The 27236-nt window shown below is 44.7% G+C and overlaps 1 long non-coding RNA gene across 1 annotated transcript; it reads right to left on the reverse strand.

Moving 5' to 3' along the window:
- Nucleotides 1–9784: 9784 nt before the first annotated feature.
- Nucleotides 9785–26990, reverse strand: LOC138581784 (uncharacterized). The gene is made up of 3 exons (XR_011304781.1): nucleotides 26911–26990; nucleotides 20547–20711; nucleotides 9785–10495 (listed from the first exon to the last, which is right to left on the reverse strand). It is a non-coding gene; the product is annotated as an uncharacterized lncRNA (long non-coding RNA).
- Nucleotides 26991–27236: the final 246 nt, after the last annotated feature.

Here is a 27236-nt window from a genome sequence, read left to right on the forward strand (position 1 = left end):
CTTCTGTGCTCGCCTCATCCACATCCACATCCATGCCCCATACGCTATCAATGACAGTTCGCACCTCTGGGCGTGTGCTCGCAAGGGGGCTGGGTGGATGGGAAGGCCCGAGCGCCAAACACCATATACACCACAAAGGGTTGTTCCGCACAGGGACTATTGCCCACATGGCCATCCCAGACCCAGTGTCTGCAGACTCCCCTTTGAAGACCCCGTCCCTGCAATCAACATATCCCTGTGTCCCTTGAACATTGTTCCGGGCCTTCTGCGCTCGCCTCATCCATCCCCCATCAATGACATTTCGCACCGGTGGGCGTGCGCTCGCTAGCAAGGTTGCACTGGCAGGATTCAAGAGGTCAAACATTGTCATAGAGATCTGGTGGGTGTGTAGGAACACATCAGACATTCACATACCCACTTCTGTAAGCCTTTATAAACACTTTACAAGTTACCAAGAGAACATCTTTGAAATCCTCAATGAATATCGGCATCTCTCCACTTCTTACCTTGCTCACTGAATCAGCTCATCTGTTGTTCCAAGTAACGGTTAGTCAACTTTTACTTTAGTTTTCTGTATTGTCCACAATCTCCAGTAGGACACTTTCTATTGCTTTATACTGCAATGTATACCCTATACTTAATTTTTTTAATTTAAAAAGTCTGCACCATTATCAACCGGCATAATCATTTTTATCTCTGTAATTAGGACATGAAATTACACAGTATTGTTTTTAGATGTAATTTTTAGTAGTGCATGTTTTCTATGTGCATTCTGTGCCATTTTCTATAAAGTCAATTTATTGTTATTATCAGAGGCATGAGATGTTTGGTTTACCAACTGATATTTATTTTTATATTTCTTTAACAGATCATAAGGTCATTCGAGCAATGCTTTCTTGTATCATTTTAGTTTGCATTAATACCAGCCATACTAAAAGTGATAGTACAGTCCTTCATGTTTTTACGAAGGATTTATATTTAATAAGAACATGGCTCTTCAACTGTGGATTTCCAGTGTCTGTAATTGAAAGCAGAGCCAAGGATGTCTTGAATGACATGAGGGGCAATCGATTCTGCCTCTGCAGTATGCACTTCTCTGAAAATATGTACGAGCAATCACAGTACACCAAAAAGCGTAACCCCACACTACTTTAAAAACTACTGCCTAATGCAGTTCCAACTCAATTTCAGCACACGCTGACCCAGGTGAGTAATGGATGCTACATTTTTTAATGTATTTTACCATTTACTAGGTTTGCATGTATACGTCTTTGAAGTGAACACTCATATGGAAATAGTAAGTGGGCAGGTACCATAAATACAGGTTTTCATTTTTTGGGGAATAATTCCATTGATATTTCATTGCATGTCTTTCCTTCTTGACACAATCTTCTTTGGTTTATACATTTGTAAGTTTAGAATACTTTGTAAGAATCTCAAATAGCTCCAAGCAATGGGAGCTTTACCAAACACATACTCCCATTGCGTCTTTTTAAAATTATATAATCTTTTTTGGTAAATTACCATGTCTGTCTTTACGTAGACTGCAAGATGGCAGTACAGACTGTTAGCATGGAGGAAAGCACATTCACGTCCAACATCCTAATGGTGAGACATGCACACAAACGTCTTTTGTTTGTTTTTGATGTGGTATAAGGTATAATACCAATGTACATTTTCTAACGAACAATGTTCTGGCTATTTGCATCGATGGACCAGGATGCTACATCGACCATTATTCCAGAGTCCACAGCGACCTCACTCAGCTTTCAATTACATTTATTAGAATAATCCTTCACATGCGACTACACAAAATAGGTATTTGTTCTGGTTCCTACAAAATACGTATTGATTATTGTTATGTATAATGTTCACTTTTAGGCTTCTTTGTCAATAAAGACCTTTTCAATGTCATTTTTTTGGATTTTGCTTTTACATCTTTCTTATGTCAATTATCATTACATAGGCGGAGCCTCGAACTTCGACAATGTACTATTCTTCTACTGCAACCGGTCTGGAAGATGAGGCAATAGATGTAAAAATGTATTGATTTATACCAATGGTGATAGATTAACAATATGTTTCTTACTTTTAAGTTGCCATTGTTTTGTGCAGATTTGCAATACTGTCAGCAAATTGCAAAGCATTACATCAAAAACCTTGCTGTATTTATCGCAGAAACACATGAAATTATGAAAGTAAACCTTCAGAAAAATGTACTATGTCACTGAATAACATAGATCCCTTTCACCATATAAATTGTGTTTCTATTAGTTCAAAAACTTTAGCTGCTTAGCGAAAAATGGAATGTTGAAACAAAATAACATTGGAAGGCATTAAAGGGGACACAGTTGAATCAATGTTTTCCAGGGTGAACTCGAACCAACTCCCTGCGACATCTCTGATGGTTATCAGGTATAGTTTTCATATATGTATTTTAAAAATGTCAAACATACATACATTGTTAGAGTTGACATTATTATTATTTAAAAAATGTTATTTGGAGGATGGAACTTAATTTTTTAGAGCATTTCACTCATATTGCAAGGTCGACAATCATTAAAACCACTTTCTCAAGATGTAGTTTGTGAGATTGAAAGCTTTTAACATTACATTATTTGAAAATGTATTACATTTTATTTGAATGTATTATGTACAAGGACTGTGCTACTGAAGTGGCCAAAATTGAAGACACAAGAGGTATATGGAACAAATAGTAAAATATCATGTATCATCCATTTTTACAGAAAAGTAATATTTAATATGTTTTAGTTGCTTCCATAATGACATTTTCTTATATTTTGTTATAGGGATAAATCATTAGTTAGGTGTAAGAGCAAATTTCAAGGTTAATACAATTGAAAAATTAGCTTGGTCTGGTGGTTGCAAAATCGAATTTGAAAGTTCCAAGGAAAATCCACAACAAAAGGGTACATAACAAAGGTTTTTAAACAAAAATAATTTGTTTAGGACTAATTCCAATGATAATACATTTTCAAGTTGTAATTGATCTATTCTGTATGTGTGCTATGGAATAAGCATGTTTATTTTTTCTTAAATTAGAGGCCTAGGAAAAGGAGGAGCATAAAGACTCAGACAACTAGACTAACCAATGATGTTGGTTGCCAAACAGACGTGGCTTGGGAGCAGCTCCATGTTGAGGCTGAGCATGGTTCATGCAAGATTCAGTGTCATGATGCAGCAGCCCAGTTGCCGGAATTCAAATGAAATGTCAGCAGTGAGTCATGGAAAGTATGCTTGGATCATTGTTACACCACACGTCAAACAGAAGAGATGGACAACACAGCAGATGTTGCTGAATTGCTTGCAGAACGCCCACACAAGCAACACCCTACAAACAAATGATTTCTAGGAAGCTGAAAATATTACCTGTTTCACCAATACATGTGGACATATCGTAAGTTTCACACACAGAAATAACTGAAGCATCTTTGCCACTAATTGATGATTGTGCTTGTGATGTGGACTACACTCTTCCTAGTGTTGAGGAGTTATCCACTTCAATGCAATCGCAATCCACTTTACCTCTAGACAATTGGCTATTAAATGAACCAAAATACATTGTATTCGACAGCTGTCTGATCGAGATCATGAAAATGGTGAAATGCAATCATAAATTGCGTCAGAGTATTTGTGGGGAGCCATTGGTGGAGTTTACTCATTTAGTTAAAGGCACCAACGTGCAGATCAAGGGTAGCTGTGTACACCACCATAACTCACTTTCATGGTCTGCTCAACCCATACTTGGAAAAGTGCCTGCTGGAAATGTAATTTGTTCATCTGCATTGTTGTTTTGCAGATCAACCTTCAGTACACTTTCAAGTTATTCTAACTTTGTGGGGCTCCATTTTCTTTCAAAAACCCAATACTACAAATATTAGAAGGATTTCTTGTTCCCTGCTATTAGCCAGACATGGACCCTCCAACAGTTGTCAATCAACAATGCTCTCACAGTCAAAAGGCTCTGGCTTGCTGTTGATGGACAGTGTGACAGTCCTGGTTTTTCTGTTAATACTGCACTTAGCACTTACAAGACATGGAAACCAAAAAAATAGTCAGTTTGGTGGTTGTGCAAGTAACTGAATGTACATCTTCTGCTCCCATGGAAAAATGTGGTTTTGTCAAATCCATTCTACTTATGCAATAGAGTAATGCACATCGACCTGATAGCCACTGACAAGCACATTTCAATTGCCAAGGTCATGCGAGAGCAGTTCCCAGACATAAAGCATCAATGTGATGTATGGCACATAGCCAAATCCATTTTGGAAAAAAGGTACAGTTGTTGGAAATAAAAGGTCACAGAAAACATTTTAAAATGGTCACAGTCTGTAAGCAACCATTTTTGGTGTAGCTCAAAATCTTGTAAATGGTCAGTTGATATTCCACTTTCGCATTCAGTGATGCAACATTGTTCTAACGTGCATTGTTAATGGATCTACAAACAATCCCCCACTGTGTTTGATGATTCATAATTAATGAATAAGGGAGTTTTCAATAGTCGCGTGTATCTTAAAAGGATATCTCGCTGGGTAGCAACGAAACAGGAAAACCAGTAAGTAGAAGAGATGTGTCTCAAAGGCATTTGATATTGAAATGATACTAGAAGGAAACGTTGCCACAAAAAAATATTTGCTTGTGGTTTATTAACTCACTGCTGAAAGGGTAAGAGGTTTGAAACAAATGCAATACGTTGACATATAGGTCGCATAATGTGTAAGAAAATATTCAAGGATGCCAAGAATGCATAATGTACATTCTTGGCACGAAAACAAACATTTCCATGAATGTGCGCATGGACCATTGAGCAAGGAGGAGAAGTGTAAGAAAGGGTGGTTAGTTCAAGGCTCCCCACCTCACGCAGCACTTTCAAAGATTGTTTGCGACAAAACACTTTCAAAGGACACAAGGGGACTCACCCAATTCTGCCACCCTGCAGATTTAGAGGTGTTCCACAATATGTGCCTGAAGTACAGGCCTAAAAGGTTATATTTCAGCATAGATAATATGGAGGCCAGAACAAGACTGAACAAGACAGAACAGAATGAAACATTGAAGGGAACAAGCAAAAACTGCAGGAATGTTTGGTATGCCTCATTACAACACGTAGTATACCAAAAGAAGCAAACAGTGGGTCAAAGCCAATCTAACAGCAGATGGATTTTGAATTGTGAAAGATCTGACATTGAATGTGGTGGCCATGCAAACACATGTGATTGATCCAGATTTTGTTTCTAGGGCCCAGGCCCAGGCCTCTTTACAATGTTTGACAAAGGCTGTTTCAAGCTTGCGCACAGTTCCTGCAAGCAGTTTTCATTGTACAAAAAATGTAATAGGATGTGACTTGAGGTGTAATTGATAAAAAGGTGCTTTTTAATGAATTACTGCTTGTGAAGTAAATTATTTATTTTTCAACAATTTTTCAACAATAAATGCCGGTATGATTATTTCAAGTGTTTCACTCGAATGTGCTCAGTCTCAATGAGAGCAAGACTTACATTCTTTCAATTAGGACTGCTGTTCGATCGTTCCTCAATTAACTGTGGCCACCCTGCCTGGGCTCTCATCCCTCCTCTTCCACTCAAGCCAGAAACCTTGGAGTCATGTTCGACTCCACCCTCTCCTCCTCTCCTCACATCACAGACGTCTCTAAGAAGTCCAACTACCAGCTGCACCTCTGCATAGTTATTCTTAATTTTCTCACTTTCCCCCAGAAGATCACTGTCTCCAGAGCCCTAGTTCTCTGCAGGCTGGACTATTGCAACAGCCTGGTGCCGGGGACAACACTACAACAAGCTATCTCTTCCTAAACACTTTCCTTCTCGAGCCTGCCGCTCATCCACCTACAACTCTGAAGGTCAGACGCTTCTCGATGCTTTGAGTGTGGGGTAGATCTTTCTCCTTGGCTGGTGCCTCCCTCTGGAACAGTCACACTGCCTCTCTCAAACTTGAGCAGGACCACCTCAGGTTTTGGAAGCAACTGAAGACCTTCCTTTATGCTTCTGCTTTCTTTCTCTCTCCCCTGCTGATGTTCTCGTTTGGCTGTGCTAACTTATTACCTGGCCACCCTCTGAACCTTATAACCCATGCTGCGGAATAAGGGGATACCCGCCCATGGAGCTCAAGGGTACAGCTCTTTGAGCTTGGAAGCAGCCCATGGTGTACCGAGGGGGGAAGGGTGTGGGATAAAGGCAACCATAAAGCAACACACTCTCATTGCCCCCCGTGTGTTCTCTCCTGAAGCAGCACTCACAGGAAGAGCATGACAGGGTGGGGACTCAGGACAGAACACAGTGTGCTACTACACCGTAACCCCTAGTGTCTTGCACTCTCTTCAAAGGTGGACCGAATACTCTAGCAATATGAGAGAGGAAAGGCGGCATGGGCCTGGAAGGAAACCACCATCAGGCACATGAGTGCTCCCCTGACAATTTACAGGTCCCAAACACGCAGACCTGGGAGCTCACGCTGCCAACACCCTGTGAGCACAAGTGCCTAAAAGTACAGAACTAAGAAAACACTGCACACCTGTTGTTGGGGAATACCCATAGTACTAAGTTATGTTTTTAGTAGTATTATGTTTACTAAAAAGCCACAGCCTTTTGATTATGAAACCCAAAACAAGTTTTTGCGTATTGTTTTATGTATTTATTATGTACAATGCATGCCCCACAGGGAATGCAGTTCCACAGCTTATGGGGACCAGGCTCCCTCATGACTAGTAGCCCCATGCACTGCCTCCGGCCCTACAGCGCACTAAGGAGTGTATCTGCAATCACTAAAGTCCCCTGCCTATTTGCACTTACTTGGAGCTGGCCACCCCGGCGGCACATACTCAAGCTAGCATTTTGCACTCTCCCCTTCTCTCCCTCTGGCACTTCCCCTCTCCATCCCTCTTGCACTTGCACGATTTGAATAGCACAATGCCTAGTAAGATCGTTTGTTCTGTTCCCCTTTGTCTTACCCTTCCTTGTTGTGTCTTGCCTAGAAACACTGGTGTACAGCATTTAAATAATGGTGGAAGGAATATGTATTGCCATGTGCATTATGAACCTGCGCCGGTGGCATTTGCACATTTACATCTTACTGGGGAGGCCCATATGTGGATGACATCCAGACGTACCTACATCAATGCAGAAATCAATATGATTGCGGGAATAACTCTACACAGAAGCTAGCAAGCCTCTACTGACATCTGCCTCCTTCTTGAAAAACTTTGATCTCGACGTCCTCGCTCTCAACAAGACGTGGTTTAATGCCAGCTTTGTCACTGCTTATGACTCCCTCCACAATGTCTACAAGATCCTCTCCAAGCCTCAAAACAACCGATCTGGAGGTGTGGTAGCCCTGATCTCCCCTGAGTTGGTCCCTACCTTTCTCATAACGACCCAGCACTATTCCTCCCTTGAAAGTCTTGCCTGCAAGATGGGTGTCCTCCGACTCACCTTTTCCACTATGTGCATACTCCTTTGCCCTGTGTCTGTCTTCTTTTTTGAATGGGGCGACTTCACACCCTCTCCTGTGATTTCTGCATCTAAACTACTCCTTGTTGACTTCAACATACGCGTGGAATGCAAGGTTTGTGCCTGTACACTCTTCCATGATCCCTGTACCTCTGTCTCCCTCACTATTATCCCTTCAGGCACAAGCCATTCTTCTGGACAAACTATGTAGTGGGAAAAGGCGCCTTGATTACCCTCAACATTGAAGTAAATATTATCATATGCGGTTTACTTGAAATATTTAGTTGTTTTTCAGCACACTGATCGGCACTAATAATGTTCATTTTTGTGGCATGTGTTACCGAAAATGAAACTGACTCGGGCGCGCTGTGAAAGATGAAGGGTCCCATTGTTATGTGTCCTTGAATCCACTGCACTAAGAATTTGAAGGACCAAATGTGTCAAAAATCCACAAAGAGATAATAATATTCACTATATTGAAAGCTTACGCCGGAAAGTACAGTTTCTATTTCAGAAAACTTCAAAGCGGTTGGTCCTCCATCACATCAGAAGAATGGAATCTCAAAACACAATGTAAGCAACATTTTAAACAATATTTATCTAAGTGTGAATGGAAAGTGTGCTGTGTGCTACATGATGAACGTTGTGACGGATGAATATTGAATTTGACGCAACGAATAGACATCATGCGCATTAATTGTAACTTAAATGTATAGCCAAATTAAGAATGAATGTTTATATTCAATTATAAAGAGGGTACTGAAATATGTTTTTGCTTTCTCGATTTTACACAGGACAGGCACACATCGGGCTCAGATAACTATGTAAAATCGAGAATTTATCGGCCGACGGCTTCTTCAACAATATTTGGACAATAATGATCAACTACGAATATATTATGCCCATCATCTGGGTCAATCAGCAGACAGCAATCTGTCCTTTCATAGTTGCAGTAACAAGGAGAAACATGGCAGCCTATAGGTTCTAGAAACATGCGGCTGTGAAAGTGTTGAATTCAATTCAATTTTAAAGCACTAATTTCTCCTCTGTAATGGTGCGCCATGTGCGTAGATTACTCGTCGGTCATGGAACATAACTTTCTGTGAAGAACGGAAAGACTTGGATTAATCGATCGATGATCGGATTTGGCATTAAAAGATCGTCGCTCATAATTACACCAAAAATGAGAAGGATGCAAGATTTGATAGCTATGATGAACTGTGTTTGAAACATTTAACAACGTTTTTGTGGACTTTACTATTTTCATCGTTGTGTCAAAATGAAAAGTACTTGTTATACTCCCGACTATTGCTGTTTTCTTCAAAATAAATTGTTTCCATCAGTTTTGTAAAAACTAGCAAAAGTTTGGCTTTTTTTGTGGATGTGTGTGAATAAGTTCCTGGTTCTGTGTTAGATAACGTTATGAAGTTGGTGATGACAGGGTACGTTTGGCTACGCTGTCCACTAACGTCATTTGAATAGGTTGAGCTCATCTGGAACGTCTAGTGATGTTAGCATTAGGGGCGGGCGATCGGAATCGTTGCCTTGTGGGCACTTGAACTTAGGGCGACAGATCAAGAGATAAGAACAGCACAAGGTGGCGGTTCCCAAGCCTTAGTTTTCGCATGTGTTAAAGTGAGAAAAACTCGGGAAAGTTGCTTTGGAAATGTATTTAAGAATGATCAATGTATGCTATGAAATACATGCCCGATCCATTAGGCCAACAACATTTCTGAGTGAACTACCCCTTTAAGTCAAGTTCTGAATAAAAACGGTCAGGGCCTTTTCTGAGTGTGTCTTTTCTGTGGGGCCAGCAATGGCTTCTTGCGTCATCTGAAATGTGCAAATGAAATGCACCAAGAAAATACATATTTTCAAACTTAAGAGCGTAGCAGAGCAAAGTATATATTTTGGGGATCCAACCTATGAAGTTTTCAAAGTGAAGAATTGTAATGTGTCCTGTCTAGAGCAGGTTTCTGCAGCTTTCTAGATGCTAAGGACTACGAATCCCACGAACATCCACCATGGACTGATCTGGAAAGCACCTGAGTTGTGGCTTTTACATGAAAAGAAATGCTGATGTAGCACAGGGTGTTGCAGAAAATACCAGGTGACTTTGAACCCTGCCAGTATTAGTTAGGGAGGTGCAGAAGTGTAGTTGAAGAGGTGAGTTTGCCTCCTTGGCCAGGAGCTGCGGAAAGTGTGGAGTCATGTGGGGCTGGAGCAGGACAGGGGAGGGCACTGCTAGTCGTTGAGACATAAACACCTTGGACGACCACAGACAGACACACAGGCACACGCGCAGAGTCACCTTCTTTATTCGATTTTAGATTAGTGTTGGATCATAAGAAACTTCGATCATAAGTTGGAACAAATTCAACTCCTCCACATTAGGGTCTGATTGACTTTATTCCCACAACCCGATAATCAAAATAGCAGACTGCAGAATCCAGCTTCACCATAGCCACAGAGGAGGATAATATTTCATGTAACTTTGATGAATGATGGTGCCTTTGGCGACAAATCAGAGCCCCTGGGACAGAAGCAGGATTTATTCTTAAGGTTCGGCCAGAGGCGACTTGGTCATAAGTTAGTAGCAGGGTCAGAGACTTCCTGGAATGGTGTTTAGGGTCGAAATTGTAGCTGAGCAAGCATCAACATTCACAGCTGTCCTATCGCACGCAATGGACACAAGCATCTTTGATTACCTAGCTTATTAGGTAAGGGGCATTGGTCTTCTGGAAGCGCCCCCTCTGGTTGCCTTTCTGGGAAGTCTTGGTGGTGCTGTTGTTTCTGAGGCGTTGACTGATTTTCAAAGCAATGTTTAGAGGATGCTTTGCTGGGAAGGTCCCCCCAGACATAGGCACTCCTGGCTGTCATTATTCATTCTAGCTGCATTTTGCCATAATACATTTGCATAAGGGGGGAAGTAAATCTGACAATGTGATCGGTTCTTTCATATTTGCCAACTCCGACATAATGGCCTCAGTTGCTGCTGGGTCCTTTGAGTTCTGCGAGAAAAGACAAGGCATTTAGGAAGCATGTTAGTGGATTTAGGAGAAAAGAGGACACATCTTGCACACCACTTACATGTGGTAGGAGAAGCTTGCACGCCCCTTGCTTGTGTGTAGGAGACCCATGCTGAAGTCTTGCATGTGTGTAGGAGAAGCAAGCACCCCCTTGCATGTACGTATGAGAGAACCTTGCACACCCCTTGCATTTGTGGAGAACTCTGCAAATACCTTCCATGTGTATAGGAAAATCTTGCATATGAGAACCTTACACGCCCCTTGCATGTGCATATGAGGACCTTGCACACATCTTGCATGTGTATATGATAACCTGGCACACCCCTTGCATGTGTATATGATAACCTTGCACACCCCTTGCATGTGTATTTGAGAACCTTGCACACCCCTTGCATGTGTGTAGGAGAATGTTGCTCACACCAGGCAGGTGTGTAGGAGACACTTGCATCTGTGTAGATGCTTGCACGCCCGTTGCATGTGTGTAACAGAACTTTGCACACCCATTGCATGTGGGTATAACATTGCAAAACCCTTCCATGTGTATAGGAAAACCTTGCATGCGTATCAGAATCTTGTACACCACTTGCATGTGTATGGGTACCTGCAAACCCTGTGCATGTGTATAGGAGAGCCTTGCACACCCCGTACATTTATATAGGAGACCATTGTACACCCCTTGCAAGTGTAAATGAGAACCTTGCACACCCCTTACGAGTGTATATGAGAACTGTGCACACTGCTTGAATGTGTACAGGAGAATCTTCGACACCCCTTGCATGTATACAGGAGAACCATGTACACCTCTTGCATGTGTATAGGAGAACCATGTACACCTCTTGCATGTGTATACGAGAACTGTGTACACCCCTTGCATGTGTATAGGAGAACTGTGCCCACCACTTGCATTTGTGTAGGAGAACCTTGCACTCCCCTTGCATGTGTATGGGAGAATATTGCACACACCTTTCAAGTGTATATGAGAACCTTGCACGCTCATTGAATGGGTATAGGAGAACCATGCCCACCACTTGAGAACAGTGCACACCACTTGCATGTGTATATTAGACCTTGTACAACCCTTGCGTTTATATCAGGGAACCTTGCACACCCCTTGCATGTGTAGGAGAACCTTGTACACCTCTTCCACGTGTATAGAATACATTTGCAGACTCCTTGCATGTGTATAGGAGAATCCTACAACCTTGCATGTGCATAGGAGAACCTTGAACCCCCCCCCCCCCCGAGATTGTGTAGGGGAGAAGCATGCACACCCCTTGCATATGTATAGGGCACTATTACACACATCTGGTATGTGTATTTAGTATTTATTTATTTTTGTATTAACATTTATTTGGCATTTTTATAGCGCTTTTTATTTGGCATTTTTATAGCGCTTTACTCCAAAGCGCCACACAGGACACACTTACAGTACAACATTTCCAAGATTGACATCAGGATGTAGGAGATAGTTCTTAAGAGTAGTGTGAAATAGAGAGTAAGATATAATGGAATAAAGTTAGATGTGGAGTGCATTCCAATGGAGATGAGCAAGCAAAGAAAAAGAACAGAATCGTGATTGAGTGCACAGGGGCGAGGTACTGATAATACAAATAGAGATTGAGAACGAAGAGAACGAGAGGGAAGATAAAGAGACAATGGACGAAAGATAACAAGGTTCAAGGCCATAGAGAGACTTAAAAACAATACAGAGAAAATTGAACTCATGGCGAGAATGGAAAGAAAGCCAGCTGAGAGAAGAGAGGGACAAAGAAATAGAATCACGAGGAGAGAGTGATTATAAAAGGCGAATGGAAGCATTGAAGACAGACTCTAGAGGAGCTAGGGGAGAAACAGGAAGACCAAAGAGCGTAGTAGAGCAACAGAATAGATGTGAGAAAATAAGCGAGGAGATCAAAGGTTTAGTGGCATTGAACGTAATATAAGGCCGAGATTTACAAATTTTAAAAAGATGGTAGTGACAGGAGTGAGGAAATGTGATGAGAAAAGGATAAATCAGTGTCAAGATAGAGACCAAGGTTTCGAGCGGTGCTAGAGAGAAAGGGGAAAGGAGACAAAAGATGGAGGGGCTAGGGTTGGTGGAAAAAAGAGAACTTCAGTTTCAGTCACATTCAAAACAAGAAAATGGTCTGACACGCTGGATTTAATAGCTAAGAGACAGGAAGTAAGATTGTCATGGACAGAAGGCGTGAAAGAGGAAAAGGACAGAAAAAGTCAGATATCATCTGCATAGAAGTGATGAGATATCCCAAAAGATGAAATAATATCAGCGAGAGAAGTATAAAGAGAGAAAAGAAAGGGGCCTAAAACAGAGCCTTGAGGTACACCGTGGAGAAGAGGTAAAGTATCAGAAGAACACACAGCCGAAGATACCGAATATTTGCGGTTGTATGTATAAGAACGAAACCAAGATAAAACAGAGCAAAAGAAGCCAAAAGAGTTGAAAGAAGTTAAAGGTAGAGTATGATCCACTGTGTCAAACAGAACAGAGAGATCCAATAGAATAAGGAGAAATTAGTGTTAAGAGTAGCGAGCAGAAAGCAGTGAGTTGCATACAAAGAGATGAGCAGTTTCAGTCGAACAGCGAGGTCGAAAGGTAGACTGAAAACAAGGAAGAATAGTTATCTGTTACAAAAGTGGAGATCTGAGAATAGACAAGACATTCAAATAGCTTAGAAAGATAGGAAAGAAGAGAAATTGGTCAGAAATGTGAGGCAAGAGACGGATCTAACTAAAGTTTCTTAAAAATGGGAAGAATAGAGGCATGCTTAAATGAAGAAGGGAAGGTTGAGTTAAGAGGAGAAATATAGAAAAGAGTGGTAAGGTAGAGAATAAAGAAGAATAGACTTTAGGTATAAGCGATGAAGGACTAGGCTCAGAGGGGGAACCTCCTAGGATGAGAACGGGCTAGTAAGGAAGAAGTATCTGAATTAGTAATCGGGGGAAAAAGATGAAATAACCGAAGTAGAAGGGAAGATGGAAAGGAAGAGGAACAAGAGGAGGAGGATGGTACAATGGCCAGATGAAGAGTAGCCACTTTAGAAGAAAAATAGGAAGTAGAGTCAGAAGCAGTTACGGTACAATTAAGTTAATAGTCAGGAGAGGGAGGAGAAAGTCGATGAGAAAGTCATCTGAACAGATCCTGGGATGAGCAGATTGGGCATGCAAGAGATCAGAATAGTATGAACGTTTAGCTTAGAGAAGAGCATCATGATATAGTGCATGATGGGAAAAAAGGACTAGCGATCTGAATCAGAGTTTTATGCTAGCGTTGCTCATGGAGACGGAGGGCTCGGCACATTGAGTGAAGTTGAGAAGTAAGCCAGGGTTTTGGTGGCGTACGAGAGGATGAGAATGAAGAGGCAGGATAAAGTGAATCAAAAGATGAGGAGAGAGAGAGAAAGAAAGGATAGAAGCTGCATCATCAGCAGAAAGAGCAGCAAATGCATAATGAGAAGGAATACCAGAAATACAGGATATGACAAATAGGTGAGTATTAAAAGCATGAAGGTCACGACGAGAGTATGTGGGTACATCAGAGCAGGCTGGACTAGTTAATGAAAAGGGAGGGAAAATAGAAAAGAAAAAGAGACACTGATCAGAAGAATAAACAGGAAGAGCGGAAACTGAGGATGTGGATAGTGATGAAGTAAAAATAAAGTCCAGACTGGAACCAGATACATGCAAGGGGGGGATTAGAAAGAACAGAGAGATGAGAATCAAGAATAGCAAGGAATGGGATTGAAGAATGAATACAAGAGAGGTGGAGATTTAAATCGCCTACAAGTGCAAGTGGGGTTGAGCACAGCAAAACAGAGAGTAAAGCATCAATATCATCAAAAACAGCAGCAACAGGACCAGGAGGGTGGCAGACAAGTCAAATGTCAAAGAATATGGTTTAGAAAAGATAGTCAGGGAATGTTCAAATAAAGATAAAATGGGAAGAGACAAGGAAGTAGGAGTAGGAACATAGGATGAGTGATACCAGTCCCACTTCCAAAGGCCCACGGATGAGGGGTGTGAAGAAAAGGCAGTAGCAGAAGTATAAAGGGAGGCAGGAATGGCTGTGTTAGAAGATGAAAGCCAAGTCTCTGCAATACACAAGAATGTAGATGCAAGCGCAGGAAAATATCTAGATCAGAATGAGATTGTTTACAGAGTGAACAAGCATTCGAGAGAGCAAGATTAATAGGAGGTGAATGGAGGAGACATGGAGGATAGATAAGATTAGAATGATTACAAGAAGATGAACAACGAGCAGGATCATGGTGAGTACGGAAGCCTTGTACACCCCTTGCAAGCGTACAGGAGAACCTTGCTCACTCCTTGCATGTGTATAGGGAAACATTGTACACCCCTTGCACGTGTACAGGAGCATCCTGCTCACCATTTACATGTGTACAGAAAAAGCATTCACACCCCTTGTATATGAATAGGAGAAATGTCCATGCCCCCTGTATATGTTTAGAAGAAAGTAGCACACCCCTTGTATGTGTTGCGAGGGTGTCAAAGAAGGCAACACATCAGGTGACATGGCTGTGGTTATCCATTTGTATTTCTTTAAGAAAATAATCCACATCCTCCCTAAACCTATGAGGGGTTTACCTGCCTCAACCTAAAACTAAGGAATATGTCAGAAGGTCAATGTAAAATTCACTGTCCAGGTTCCAAGCCTGTCTCTATCCCTTACAATAAATCTAAGGATACTAACGTCAAGCAGAACGTTCTCTCACCAGGAGAATGACTCCCTTCCCCTGGATTTCCAATGGCCAAATCCTTGGGTGAAGCACAGTGCTTCCTTACCAGGAGAATGACTCCCTACTCCTGGTGATCTATCCTCAATGTCAACAAAATACAGACCTGGGGGAATGACTCCCTTCCCCTGGTTCCTCCTTAGCAATATCAACAACATGCCAATTCTTTCTTGGGATTGCAGCAGTCCTGTTCCAGCCACTGTAGAGAGGATGTTCCCCTTGAATATTTGTTTCACATGTCCTAGGGTCCCCGACCCTTCTCTGGTATTCAGTGGGGGTCTTACTTTTTTGCAAAGTCTGAAGCGGCGGCTGTGTGCAAGCGAGAACTTCAGGCTTTACACTCACAAAAAAAGCAAGGCTTTTCATTGCGTCTCCGACCCCCCGCCAGGCACCAATTTCATTATAGATGCAGGCATCATCACCCTCATTGATACAGTGATGATCCCTGCAATTCCAGTGAAAGGGGGGCCTGGCAGGGGGGGTCTGCATCGCAATTAATAGACAATAAAACGCTTACCTCACCTGAATGGTGCCTGTTAGGCCACGGCCCCTGCCCTTTTGCAAAATTGAGCCGGGGTGCTTAAGAGGGCGTGGCCTAACAGGCACCATTCAGGTGAGGTAAGTGCTGCCTCCTAATTGTGGTACAAACCCCCTGCCTGACCACACCCCCTAAGAGCCCCAGCTTCAGTGTGCAGGCCATTTAAAGCACTGGCGGCACAACCCCAACCCTCTGCACCCGCCTCACTAACGGTATAGCGTTCTTTCTGAGTCCATTTTACTGAAAAAACTAATTGAAATGTTTAGGGGGTTAGAAAAGTATATATATGGGGTGGGGGTCGTCGGGAATAGGTACAAAATAATAGGGGATGAGGAACTTGGGGGGGGGACGCCCCAAATAAAAAGAAACAAATAATAAAAATCAATTTCAAGAATTTTTTTCTGTAGAAAATACTCTGAAAAAAAACATCAAAATTTCGGCCATCGAGCAAATGACATAGAACCCTCACTAGCCCTCCCCCTCCCCACTCCTAGCACCATCGCACCAATACTGCCTGACTCTAACCTAACCAACCATCAACATTTTGGTGTAACTTTTGAGTGAAAAAAGAGCACAATAAATTCCAGCAGTTTTTGATCGAACAATAGACACAAATAGACACAATACCGTGTGAAATATCTGAGTTACTAGATTGAACCACGTGATTGTTTGTGTCAAGGACACTCATCCTAAAATCCATTATCAACAAACAACAAACTGAAACCTGACAATGCACGCTGTAATGGGTACGTTTGAATAAGACATCTCAAATACGTTAGTACCTGTGTAATGGAATCTCAGAAATGAAAATAGTTTTTAATAAAACAATTATGAAAGACCATAACTGGTAAGTGGTACCCGCGCTGAAAAGCCTGGGGTAAGAGAGTGGGGGCTCAGAGGCGTCAACGAACATTTTAGCTTCCATTTAGGGCACAAGTGAAACGTTGCAGCCAATTCCTATGGTCATACCTTTTCGATCTTCACTATTTTCCACGTACACATTTCGACAAACAAATAACACAACAAAACATACACAAAATTACATCAACTCTATACTCAAATCATAAAACAATTCATCAAATGACTTCGACGTAATTAACCAATGCAACCATCAATTACTCCCAAATCTCCCTCCATGCTGCTTCCCCCTCAGACATTCTATTCTTCAAATCCTGGAAGATTTCCTGTAAATATGATGTCAAGGCAATTATTAAGGCCTGATCAGCAGTAAGCATTAGCCACTCCCATAGTTTTTAATCAGGACCAGGGCGGAGAATGTAAGCACCTCCCCAAGTGGCTAGTTCTCTCTGCTAAGAAAAAGGGGCACTCTACTACCAAGTGGGCCAATGATTCAATCTGGCTATACCCAATTTGGGCCCCACCGCTTCTAAAGTGGGCAGAGCATTTCAACAGAATTTAAGATAAAGATCCCAGTGTTTTTTGGATGGAAACTTCTGCAAGTAGGATCTCAAATTGCGTGATGGTGAAAATAAATGGTGGTTATCCCTGAACAATAGCAATCTGTTCAGGTCATCGTAGTCGGAAATTCTATCCCAGACAATGACAAATTCGCCTTCTTTTATGAAACCCCAGTAAGAACGAGGAAGAAACCAAGGTACCGCTTAGAAGATCTTTCATATATGAACAAACAGAATTTCCATCGGCCTCCAAAATGTTGACATGCATGGATAAGCATCTTTTTATATATTGGGATCTCCAAGATGTGAGGCCCAACTCCAATCTGATAGCACTTATCGGCGTAGACTTTGGGAGACCCAGGACGGCCTTCCAAGCTTCCCCTTCTAGTCTGTCACAAAAGGTTCTGTCACAGAAAGGCATCAATTCACAACCATACAATGTGGCTGCAGTAACTTTTTATTTGTACAACTCAATTAGGGGCAACAAAGAGAAAGCACAAAGTTTTCTCTCAAGAGCCTTCATCAGAGCAATGCCAGGCCCAGGTTTTGCTGCCATTTTATCTTTTTGCAGCCACGTACACATTTATAAATATGAATTTCTTTTCTCCTACTGCTTGGGACAGGCGGCTCTAGGAAGAAAGCATGTGTCACGTGTCGGCACACCTTCCATATGTGTGTTCTTTCAGGGTTTTAATAAAACATATTTGCAGGCTTAATGCCGGCACTAACACCTATCTTATTCAACCTTACTCAATAGAGCGTGCGCAGAGTGTCAGGTTTCAGTTGCTTTTATTTTAAACCCAAGCCAAGTTGTAGGGTCATTCTTTGCCTATGAGGCTAATTTGTCCTGTTGCGATGTTTCCCTGTGTGTGCATCCTACGTGTGGCTGGGCTGGCATTGGGGGCAGAAGGACAGCATGCCAAGGGGATTTGCTCCACAAAGCCACGGCCCCTGTGGGACTAACCGGTCAGGAAGGTGGGGGGCACGGGTTAAAAAGCATGGGGGGCTGACCCATGCACCCGAGCAGGGGGGACATCCACCCGTCACCCCAGCAAAGGAGGTAACCTCACAAAAATTGAGAGACGGAAACAAAAATCAGGTGGAACGGGGCAGAGCCTCAAGCGCAGCATGAATGAAGGCATTGACCTCAGGTGTGAGATATCAACAGGGGGTCGGGCAGAAACCCGAAATCTAGGAACACACTGGTTCCAAGAAAGGCAACCCTGTCCCATGAAAAAGGGACAGCACAGCAAGTTTATAATTCATAGTGCGAGGACATCCAGCACGGATAAGCTTGCCAGGGCGGGCAGGACAGGAGTTTTCTTTCCCACCACACCCACCCGATCTGAGCAAGGAAAGAAGGGTCCTAAGGAAGGGAAGAAGCCAGGCAGCAATACAGTGTCTGGCTGGTGTAGGGCAGAGACGGCACCACTGGTTAGAGGCGATAATGCAGTTGGACATGCAAGGGGCGCCAGCCAGAAATGGAAGGAACAGTAAAAGAGGGAACGGTAAATGTCCAGCTTGCAGACGCAAAATGGGACTTGCCTAACAGAGCTCAGGCATAGTGGACAACCTGCTGTCGAGTACTAAGAGCTCTGAAACCCTCTAGCTGGTGGCAGGCATGAATCTCCTGGACCACGAGGTGCCCAAAAGAACACCATGAGCTTTGTTTTCGGATTGCTTGTTGTGATGTTGTGTTTGCAAGCAATAAAGCCTATTGTATTCCAAATAACATCCTAGTACAGCTTGTTTCATTCAGGTACATGTAGAGTTACATTGCAAGGTATGCCAGCCCTACTCCGCTAATTGCTTATGTTGCTTCTATAAAGGTCAGCAAGGGGCCAACGTTTCCAAGGGGGAATGGGCTTGTGGTGGTTGGGATGGTGGAAGAAGAAGGGACTTGCCAAAATACTGCTGTGAGGCCATGTGCATTTATTTCTGTTCTTGTAGCAGAATTGCTTTGTGTTCGCAGGTGTGGGTGGACAGCTATGATTCAATGTTGTTGTGGGGGGAAGAAAGGCTCCCATGATGCTGTTGACAAGTTGGCAGCGCTGAGGTGGCCATTTTGAGTTTGCTCCCAGACAGGTCGAGGATGAGCCTGGGAAATATGCACTATTGTATTGTACCATTGCGCCAGGCCTGCAACAAGGGGCGCCAAAATGTGGTCATTTTACGGGACGCCCACAATCTACTTTTCTGCTTTGCCAGCTCCGCCACTGCCTGGTGCTTTGTGAAATCGGCAAATGGTGGCTGCTGTGCGCATGTGGAACCATACCTGTCTAGTCTCCGGGTTTACCTCCATGTTTTTACGCTCTTCTCTGGGTCCCCGGGGAACAGCGTAGAGTCTCTGGGATTTCCCGTAATCCAAGGAAAGTCGCCCACGCCTCGATGTCATTGACTACAAACACACTGGCCCTCATTACGACCCTGGCGGAAAGGGGTTTACGCCGGCGTAAAGCATGGCGTACCTTTCCGCCAGACTACGAGTTCCCGTAGCGCCATGGTGATTTTTACGCCTGCTTTTTGCAGGCGGAAAAATCCATGGCGCTACGGGACTTGTTGTTAATTACGCCACCGTAATTTACGGTGGCGTAATTAACGCCTTCCCCACTCCCATTATACCCTTTGGGGCAAAAATGGGAATGGGGAAGGGTAAATGGGGATTGGGGACTTACCGCCCCGCCAAGGTCGGAATGGGGCGGTAAGTCCGCCAACCACCATGGCGGAGTTGGCAGCTTTGCGCCATGGACCATGGTGCAAATTGCACCATGGTTCTCCGCCAGGGTCGTAATGAGGGCCACTGTGTGTGGCCAATCACATCGAGATGTGGGCGGAAACTAAGGATCTGCGACAGATTTGAAGGCCGACGCCCAGTTAGCAGCATCTCCTGGACTGATGTGAAGAGACTGACACCCATGCCCCTTTTCTTTTGTTTGCGTGTTGGCGTGTCTTTCAGCCGTTTTCTGTTTGTTTTCGAAGTGGCTGAGTTGGGTGGGCGGGGTGTTGGGGAAGGGGGTGGGTCATCGGTGACGTCTTTCCCCGGGGTTTTGCTTTTGGGAATGCAGGCATGTTTGGGCGGAACCTGCCAACAGTAACATGACATGTAAGATTGTCCGTAAAATAATAATTGTAGAAATGTTGCAACTAAAACAGTATTCATATAATAACACACGATCTAAATAATGGAGTGTGAGAAAGAAGCCCGTGGCTATGTGTAAGGGCTATGTATCAGGCATTAGTCTGTATGTGTGTAAGTATGTTCCCAGGCTTCATTTTTGCTGCCAGCATGTATGGTGTGCTCTCACCTTAATCATTTGTCCACACTCCTCCTGCATGAGCTTCATCATTTGCTTGTGGCTCATGCACGGCTTTCCTTCGGGCGTCTTCATGTCGCAATACTTATGGTACACTTCACAAATCATATTCACACACTTCATCATTGTGGTTTCAGCCATCTTTGGATTCTGGAGCTGGTGCGGGGGGACAGAACAAGACGCCATGAATGCCCTCTGCCATGTGAGTACCTCACAGGCACACATCCGATCTTCCGTTTGCCGCACCCCCCCCCCCCTCCACACTATCACACACCCCTCAGCTTCGCTGTCCTCTGCCCCTCCGTATTTCCTCAGTCGCCCCGTGTTTCTCTTCAGTCGCGGTGTCCCATCAGTAATGTTCAAATGTACGCCTAACACCCGCACTCCCCTTCCCCCCCAACCCCCCGCCATCCTCTGCTCTCCACCCGCAGACCGGCATCGAGGCCTCCACCCTCTTTTTGCCCCAGTACTTCACTCTTTACTTCATCATCACGCCGCGTCTTCCTCCTCAAATGCTGACCCTTCAACCATGCTCGACCTCTCCTGTCTCCCTCAGTACTTCCACACCAAATAAATGTCTGTCTTCTGTGTCTCGCTCTGTATTTTCCGGTACACACTTTTCAACCATTTTGCCTTCTCCCCATCTACTTCCCCCATTATACCCCCCCAGTTCCCTTCCTTTTGCTATTTACCCAGCATACTCTCCTGCTATCTCTCTCCTCTCATTGCCACTACCAGCGGGTCTCTAGAGATGTCTGACCACCACCTAATTGTCCCCCTTTATTCTGCAGAAGCAGTCTCGCAGGACAACAGTCAGTGGCGCTACACACAATGCAGAGGCCTGTCTGTGTTGTTTGTAACAAAGGAATGCTTTCTTACAAAGCATGCATTTTATGGGTCACCTCTATGGGTCCCCTCACCCTCCTGTGAGGCAAACAACCTTGGTGTCATCTTTGACTCCTCTCCCTCCTTCTCTCCTCACATAGCGGAACTTTGCCAAGAAGGCCCACTATCAGCTGCACCTCCTCAGAGGCATTCTTCCTTTCCTCACCTTCCCCCAGAAACTCAATGTCTCCAGAGCTCTGGTCCTCTCTAGGCTTCACTACTGCAACAGCCTCTTCCTCAATCTTCTGTTATCCTCCCTTCGCCCCCTTTATCTAATCCAGAATAGGACTGCAAGACTTATCCTTGGCCTCAAGTCCAGGCACTGCATCTCCCCAGCCCTAAAATCTCTCCACTGGCTCCCGGTTGCTGCAGGATCAAGTTCAAGACCCTCTGCATCATCCACAAAGCTTTCTGGGACTGGGACCTGCTATATCCAATTCTCTCTCCCCAAATACCTCCCTGCTAGAGCCCTTCGGTCTTCTAGCTCCAACTCTCTGCAGATCAGATGCTTTGCTAAGTAGAGCGTGGGGCGTATATCTCTCTCCTTCGCAATGGTCTCCTTCTGGAATGGTCTCCCTGCCTATCTCAGGCTTGAGCCGGATCTCCTTAAATTCCAGAAGCTCCTCATGACCCTCCTTTTCTCTTCTTCCTTCCCTCTTCCCTGCTAACACCCCCATCTGCCGCAGTCACTAGCTTCCTGGTTCCCTCTCTGTTTTACAGGGCACCAGCTGCCACCCGCCAGTCCACCCCCCTCCTCCCACTTAGCATGTGGACCCTCACCCCCTGCACCCCATGCAATCCCTGGCACTTGCCCTCCTGGCCTCCCCTTAGCACTTTTCTAGCCCCTTGGCCCTCTTCCCCCCTTCTGCACCTGCCCTTCACTAGCACGCTCACCTCTTTTCCCTGCACTTCGCATTTCACCCAGACTGGAACTCCCTCCCCCTCTTCTCCCTTGCAATTCTTGTTACTGCACTTGCACGGTCCGAATGTCACAAGGCCTAGTAGGACTGTTATTGTTTATCTTTCTCCCTTGTACCCCCCTCTTTTTTTGCCTTGTGGCACCTTGAATCACCATTTGTTGTATAGGCACCTTACAAATATACAGTAAATAAAATAAATAAATAACTGCTTAACTTTTTCTCTCGTGGTGAGCTCAGAGGCAGCCGTCTAGGTGGGCCCCTTCCTGCGCCCCGTCCTCTGAGCTATTTAGCTCTGCTCCCTGGGCAGTCGCCTGCTACGCCCGCCCCAGGATACGGGTCTGTCTCGGGTTTCCACACACCCTGTTAAAAATCATCCAGGCGCTTCAAAATGCTGATGTATGCCTTTCAGCCAAGCTCCTCTGACTGCGTGCCAGCTTCGCAGGCTGCCAGCTAAAGAATCCTCATTAAAACTCCTGTAGTCGCCCAACTCACCCTCCACTAAATGGCCCCTCATGCAGTCAAGAATTGCATTAGTCCCATCCATCCCCCCAATCGCCTGGAAGCAGAACCCTTTTTTAAAGAGACTTTTTTAAAGAGAAATGGCAGAACTGCCCTCTCTGTTCTTGCCCCCATGCTATGGAACGCCTATCCACGCATTACAATCATTTAAAGTGCTTTATGAATGCTTAAAAAAATCTGACTATCGCCACAAGGTAAATTTACCCTCATACGTCTGCTCGGTTCAGCAGCAGGAGATCTTTCAGTGATGAACATACATTTTACCCCCAAATGGTCTCGCCCTCCTGCGCCCCCCTGCACGTCCTCATCCAACACTGCTCCAAGTGTATTTGCCCATCACACACAACCAGTGCTTTAAATGGTCCGTCTCTATCTGGCCCTCAGTACCTGCACTTCTTATTTTTTGCCAAAATGAGGGCCGGGACTTCTCCAAGCTTGAGGAGAGAACCGGTACTCATTGCTACCGTCCCTTATAAATGTCTAAGTCCTGTCAACAATTCATTACAATAAGGGCATTTAGAGATTGCTAGCTCAGGCAGAAGGGTGCTTGGGGAAAGGACTATTGTCCACTAGGAGGTGCAAATGGGAGGGTGGGGGCTTGAAAAGGAATGGGAGTGGAGCATACCATTGCATGCTATGTGAGTGGAGCATACCATTGAACGCTATGTGAGTGGAGCATTCCATTGCATGCTATGTGAGTGGAGCATACCATTGAACGCTATGTGAGTGGAGCATTCCATTGCATGCTATGTGAGTGGAGCATACCATTGAACGCTATGTGAGTGGAGCATTCCATTGCATGCTATGTGAGTGGAGCATACCATTGAACGCTATGTGAGTGGAGCATTCCATTGCATGCTATGCATGATATGTGAGTGGAGCATTCCATTGCATGCTATGTGAGTGGAGCATACCATTGAACGCTATGTGAGTGGAGCATTCCATTGCATGCTATGTGAGTGGAGCATACCATTGCATGCTATGTGAGTGGAGCATTCCATTGCATGATATGTGAGTGGAGCATACCATTGCATGCTATGTGAGTGGAGCATACCATTGCATGCTATGTGAGTGGAGCATACCATTGCATGCTATGTGAGTGGAGCATTTTATTGCATGATATGTGAGTGGAGCATACCATTGCATGCTATGTGAGTGGAGCATACCATTGCATGCTATGTGAGTGGAGCATACCATTGCATGCTATGTGAGTGGAGCATTTTATTGCATGATATGTGAGTGGAGCATACCATTGCATGCTATGTGAGTGGAGCATTCCATTGCATGCTATGTGAGTGGAGCATACCATTGAACGCTATGTGAGTGGAGCATTCCATTGCATGCTATGTGAGTGGAGCATACCATTGCATGTTATGTGAAAGACTTTAGCAGGTGAAATTACATTCAGCTGCATGTTCTTTCTCTGAGAATTCCATTTTAAAGCCCATTTTCTTTTTTATTGTGGAAACAGTTTTAGAAGCACAAGCAATGTTGCAGGATTGTACTGTGATCTAGGCAGGATGTATACAATAACGCTAGAACCCTATTTTTGCTCATCATGTTTTTAAAAACGATTTCCATAATGTCAGATTAGAGTTTTATGAAATTGTTGTACTTTTAAATGCATTGTAATTAACATATTTAAGCTTTTCAAACCCAATCCTTCACTAAAGATGGGAAGATATGTAGCCAAGTGCTTGAATCTCCGACTGCGCTCAAGATCTAGTTTCACCACTTGACCAAAGTGTGTGATCCTGGGCAAATCATGTAGGCTCACCGTGACTTATCTGAACAAACTGGGTGTCCTCGGAAAATAAAATCCTCCATAACAATGGGCCAGATTCAGGGGGTAATGTTCCAACCTCCCAGAGTGGCAAATACAAAGTACACAACACGTGTAAATGACGTACACACGTTTTTAACCTCGTTTGTCGCTCTTCAGGATTTTAAACATTTTGACTGGACGGGGTGGGTACCCAGAACAGAACTTACTGCCCCCCTGCCCCATCTTTCAAAAACAAATGCATATCCGTCAGCATCTCATCTGATGATGGCAGAGGTGCACTCGACTCCTATGGTAGCAACTGGTAAAAGTTGGCCGATTCCATAGGAATTCATAGAAATGCCTCGTGCCATGCACACACATGGCAGGGGGCATTCACGATTTGCCCATCACACACAGCCAGTGCTTTAAGTGGGCCGTCTCTATGCGGCCCTCAGTACCTGCACGTCTTATTTTGGGCCATAATGAAGGCCGGGACTTCTCCGCGCCAACAAACACTTGTTATGGGCGCGTTATAAATGACTCATCCTATCACTTAGTTCAAAGAATGCACTGAAACTCAGGAAACTATGAATTGCTATGCATTTGCCTTTCGTGGTGCAAGCATTGAACTGTGTATGTGTGTACTGCTAACATGCCAGTGTTGGGGAGACTGACGCTCTCAACCATGGCCTAGGCGTGATATGTTGCTCTCCATACAATCTGCAGAGCCTGTTTCGGATGATTACGGTGGAAGCCAAGTTACACATCTACAAGTCTGCAGAGCAACTCATTGGGATGCTCAGGTCTGAAGCAGAGTTGGACGCCCAGCTGCTCATTATTGCATGTATGCACCCACCTGGGTCCCTCAGCGGGTTTCAATGGGGATTGGGAGAACTTATCAGTGACTTTTCCCTTTAAGCCTCCTAGTTTACCCACAATGCATAGTCATTCGTATTGTGTTAGTTGTCTTTCTGACCCTCCTTTCCTACAGAGCCTGCCAACTTGTATACAGCACAATATTGGTGCCAAAACACTGCACATTTAGTCTGTAATTGATGGGCATTTTTGAGAAGTGACTGCCTTAGGTTGACAGGATCACATTTCAAGCAAATGACTTAAAGGTACACCATTATCCCAAACTTTTGGTTGGAATCACTGACTGTAATGTCTCAGTGTGACAGGGTTCCAAGGCCCAAGCCCAGAAAAGAAGCGGCTTACAGACTGAAGTAGGGTGAACATGTGATTGGAGCAGGGATAAGTGGGGAGGGAGACCACTTGAAAACGATACAAATAATGAGACACAAAGACCAAGACCCACATAGAAAGTGAGAACAAATAGAGATCTGCAGTAGCTGGGTGGGAAGACACAGTGCATTTCATAGAACTGGATCTGGCAGGCCCCCACCACAGTGGGCCTGAGCCCCGGCTCACTGAAAGCCTAGGCTGGTGAGTACCTGCACTTATTTATTTAATTTAAAGCTGTGCACACATCCTACTCCGCTCACCCTCCTCTAGACTCAGTACTACTGTGTACCTGTGTCTCTCACCGTAAGAACCTATCATCCATCCTCCAGCCGCCCGTGCCTCGCACTGTGGGCACCCGTCACGCACCCTCAGCACTTTCGCCATCCATCACACACCTCATCACTCGCACTGTAGGCACTCATCTCTCAACTCTCCGCGCCAGTGCCTCGCACCATCACGCACACACACACACACACCCCCCCCCCCCACCGCCCCCCCAGCCGCCTGTATCTAGCGCCGTAAGTATTCATCACACAGACCCACGTCCCTCATTCCCCAGTCGCTTTTGTTTCCTACTGGAGGCCCCCATCACACACCCCTCCACTCGCAGACATCTACGCCTGTCACAGTAGGCACGCATGCATGTCCCCCAGTACTCACTGGCGGCACACCCATCACACATCCATCAGCTGCCTGTATCCGGCACTGTAGGCACCCATCAAACATCCGTCCGTTCTCGGCCACCCACCTACAGCAGTATAGGCACGCACCCCCTGTCCCTCAGCTCTCGGGCGACTGTTTCTCGCTCTTTAAGTACCCAGCACCCATCCCACAGTTCTCAGTCGTCTGCATCGCGCACTGTGGGCACCATAACCCGTCCCTCAACTCTCAGCCGCCTGTTTCGCGTACTCTAGGTTCCGATTCGCACACCCCTCACCCCTCTTCCTTCCTCACTCATCCCCTCGCCTCCTTCCCACGTACAATGCTAAGGTGCGCGCTCGAAGCCCCAGAAAGGACTCACCTGCTACAACAGGTTGGATTTTAGTGAAGTACGTGGCGCTGCGTCGTCTGACTGTGGTGCCTAGCAGCACCGTTATATATTCTGTCTTCAGTAGCCCCCGCCCCAGGGGTTCGGGTGGAGACACTAGCACTTGGCAACCTCGCCCAAGCCAAAAAATTACCTCGCCCGTGTTCAACCGGTCCCACTGCTCTGAGGAAAGTGGCATGAGGGCGCTGCTCCGCAGTGTGTCACCCCTTTTTATGGCCGCGCCCAATGAGGAGCACGGGAGCACGGGAGCCTCCGAGGTCAAGCTAGTACCTGGAACATTCTAAACTGGAGCTAGATCT

The sequence above is a fragment of the Ambystoma mexicanum genome, chromosome 3q (assembly GCF_040938575.1).
Source record: "Ambystoma mexicanum isolate Mex_15411 chromosome 3q, UKY_AmexF1_1, whole genome shotgun sequence".
NCBI classification, from domain to species: Eukaryota; Metazoa; Chordata; class Amphibia; order Caudata; family Ambystomatidae; genus Ambystoma; species Ambystoma mexicanum.